The following is a 3722-nucleotide window of genomic DNA, read 5'->3' as shown; positions in this document are numbered from 1 at the left end:
CAGGTTTGTACCCTTAACCTGATTGGGCAGAAAATGAAATACCTCATCAAAGGAGGCCCAGGTTTATACCCTTAACCTGATTGGGCAGAAAATGAAATACCTCATCAAAGGAGGCCCAGGTTTATACCCTTAACCTGATTGGGCAGAAAATGAAATACCTCATCAAAGGAGGCTCAGGTTTGTACCCTTAACCTGATCGGGTTGAAAATGAAATACCTCATCAAAGGAGGCTCAGGTTTGTACCCTTAACCTGATCGGGCAGAAAATGAACAGAATCCTCGAAAGAAGAGACCGTGATGGAACCTTCGGATTTCCGCACAATGAATCCGATAGGGGTTTTGCAAAAGGAAAGAAATTGGGGTCCCTAAAGTTTGAAAAGGGATTGATTTTGGGCGCCTCATTGCTGAGACTAATTAACTTTTGAAATTGCCTTTTGCTGGAATTGGTGGCTTAACCTCAAGCCGAAATTGGACTGTCTATGGTGGGACAGTGGGGACACAGGGAAGTGTGCGAATCTGAGAGCCCGTGCGCTCAGATTATACCAAAGAAGGGAAGGAATCTTGAAAACTCCCGTTATCAAGTCCTAAAAGGGATAACTGATGTCAGGATGTGCCAAAGATGAACCTCAAGCTCTCGCTTCACGCCAGGATAGCTAGAAAATATTGTCAAAATGTTGAAAATTATTATTGATTCAAAATAATTGAAAGTGATGCGCATTGTTTTGAAAGTATTTCCTCTTTTCTACCTGAAGTATTACCTCCGACTGAGCTTAACTCCGTAGAATCAAGATTCGAATTCAAATTGCTTGCGATTGGCTTTCTTTCAAGGAAGCTATCAATTTTTTTGATATGGACGAGAAAGAAAATATTCTTGATATTGCGAGAGCTATTGGTGAAAGAATATTGATAAAAGAATTTCACAAAATTAAAGAAAATTCTTGATAAATTTGGCAGTCTGATATCCTGGGATTCTTTTCTCATGATGATCTTTCTGCACTCTTTTTTTTTTAGCAGATTAGAGCTCTCTTGGATTTTTCGGGAATTACATCATCCTTCATTCTGGAGATGTCCTGACTTTTCTCTCTTTTTTTCTTAGGAAGGGTACGTCACAAACTCCTTCATCTCAGAGATGTTCCGATCCTTCTTTTCTCTCAGGGATTATCTTGATAGTTATTGGCTCATTGGTTGGGAATCTCTTGATGATAGCTGGAATCAAATATCTTTTAGGGTTTGTCGGTAGGCTCATCACACTCGCCTTCATCTCGACGGTGATCTGAACTTTTCCTGGAATGATCCGTCACAAACTCCATCATCTTGGAGATGATCCAAATCTTCTTTGGCCCCGGGGGTCAACTCGCTTAATTCGCCTTCATCTTGATGACAATTGAGAGATCCCTTTTGCAGATATTTAATTGCAGCTTAGGTGATTGAGGAGATATGAAAATTGAGTGGATTTTTCTGTATCACCCAGGATATTTCGACTACTTTATTTTTCAAGAATGGTCTTTAAAAATGTGCCATTGACTGCGATCAATATCAATCACTCATGGCTTTGCAACAACATTGAATTCTCTTTGCTGGCCATATCGAGGATTTATTCTTCATCCTTTTGGTTGGCCAATAGAAAGATTTTGAACTTTGAATCCTTTTTCGCGAAAGCATTACCCTTTCGGAAGTAATAATGGAGGTATTTTGAAGTAATAATTTTATGCAATAAAGATTTTTGAAATCAACAAATATTTAAGGACAAATTGGCAAAACTTTCTTGAAATCCTTTTGTGAAATCGAGCATTTGAAGCACAACGCAACACATCTCTGACAAAAACTCTCTTCTCCTTTCCCCAAAGGAGAAGATTCAGAAATTGGAATTGGGAATTACTCCTCTCTTCCCTGAAGAGGAGGTGTTTGCAAAACGAACTTTCGAAGAGAAATTAAGCTTTCGTCAAAACTTCCTAACATTAGGCTTCTCTTATGGAAAGGGGGCCGGAATTGGTGAGGTTGGTAAATTGGTCATGAAGGAACGAGTTCATCACACTCTCCCTGAAAAGAGGGTCCTTCATGATGAAATGGCCTAGTCTGAAATTATGGGGCCACAAGGAAAGCAAGTCTCCGTCGAGTCTCTCCCTATAAAAAGGGTTCCTTGTGTGAAATTTGGAATTTTGTTTTGCAAACGGTTCACAGAGACACGAGTCCCTTCAAACTCTCCCTGAAAAGGGGCTAAGTGAACGAATTGGATAGCATGCGAAAAGAGCGAGCTCCCTCGAACTCTCCCTATACAAAGGGTCTCTCGCAAGAGAAAATGATTGAAATTGGTATTGGGTGGCTCAAAAGGGTCAAATTTTGGAAATTGGAATTTTGAAATTTGATATTTGAAATTGGAAAATTGGAAATTAGAAATTTGGAAATTTGAAAATTGATAATTGGAAATTAGAAATTTGGAAATTTGAAAATTGATAATTGGAAATTGGAAATTGGAAATTTGGAAATTGGGAATTTGGAAATTGGGAATTTGATGAGTGATCCGCACGAGGACTGAACTCAAGAGGTCGACTGACATGACACGAGTGCTCGATTTTGAAAAGATACCTGTATGCATACTGGTTTAAAAATGTACCAGTTTGGATACTGGATTTTGGAAGATTACTAGTACGAGCGCTGTATTTTGAAAGTTTTCTAGTACGAGCGTTGGATTTTAAAAGGTTACCAGTACGAGCGCTGGATTTTAAATGGTTACCAGTACGAGCGTTGGATTTTAAATGGTTACCAGTACGAGCGCTGGGTTTTGGAAATTTACCAACACGAACACTGGATTTTGAAAGTTTACCAGCACGAACACTGGATTTTTGAAAGTTTACCAGCACGAACACTGGATTTTTGAAAAATTACTAGCACGAACACTGGATCCTGAAGAATTACTAATTGATTTTGATGGAAAATTTTCAGTCTTCACCCTCACGACGACTCGGACAACTGTCGGGGTCTCAGGATTTATCCCTTATCCTGAATGGGTAATCGATGCTAATGCAAATTGATGCAGACGAATGCGAATGAATGCATGCAAATGCAAATGAACGTAAATGGGTGCACAGGCGTGCACAAGTGCGTGAAATGAGAGATTTGTTTATCCTGCCTGCATACGGAATATTTGTAGATAAAAACAAAATTTTAAAATGCCCCAGTGTAACTGGGAAAAGAATTTTGATCATTATTGAAGAAAATTTGGAAGGATTACAAAGAATAGAGAATTGTTCAAGTATAGCATTTTTTCAAATGTCGAGCATTGATGGGATCTGGTAATTCTATTCCATCAGCATTGATGAGTCGATATGAATTGCGAGGTAGTGCCTCTTTGACAACATAAGGACCTTCCCAATTTGGCGACCATTTGCCACCCGGGCGATGCCTGAGATAAGTTGTTGATCTGAGCACTAGATCATTGACCCGAAATTTTCTCTCAATGACAGATTTTGCATATTGTCGGGCTATCCTCTGGCGATAGGATTGAGCATGCTCTGCTGCTCTGAGCCTTCTTTCATCAAGCAAATCAAGCTGTACCAGTCGCTGTTGCTGATACTGATCAAGAGGTAATTCTAGAAGTGATGCAAATTTCAGAGCAGGTTTCTGAACATATAGAGGCAGTACTACTTCAGTTCCGTAGACAAGTTCTGACGGAGTAGCATTCGTTGGAGTTCGAATGGTGGTTCTGTATGCCCATAATGCGTC

This window comes from Nuphar pumila, chromosome 1 (genome assembly GCF_984573655.1).
Source record: "Nuphar pumila chromosome 1, dmNupPumi1.hap1.1, whole genome shotgun sequence".
Taxonomy (NCBI): Eukaryota; Viridiplantae; Streptophyta; class Magnoliopsida; order Nymphaeales; family Nymphaeaceae; genus Nuphar; species Nuphar pumila.
The sequence above is the reverse complement of the archived record's forward strand: the minus strand, read 5'-3'. Positions refer to the sequence as shown.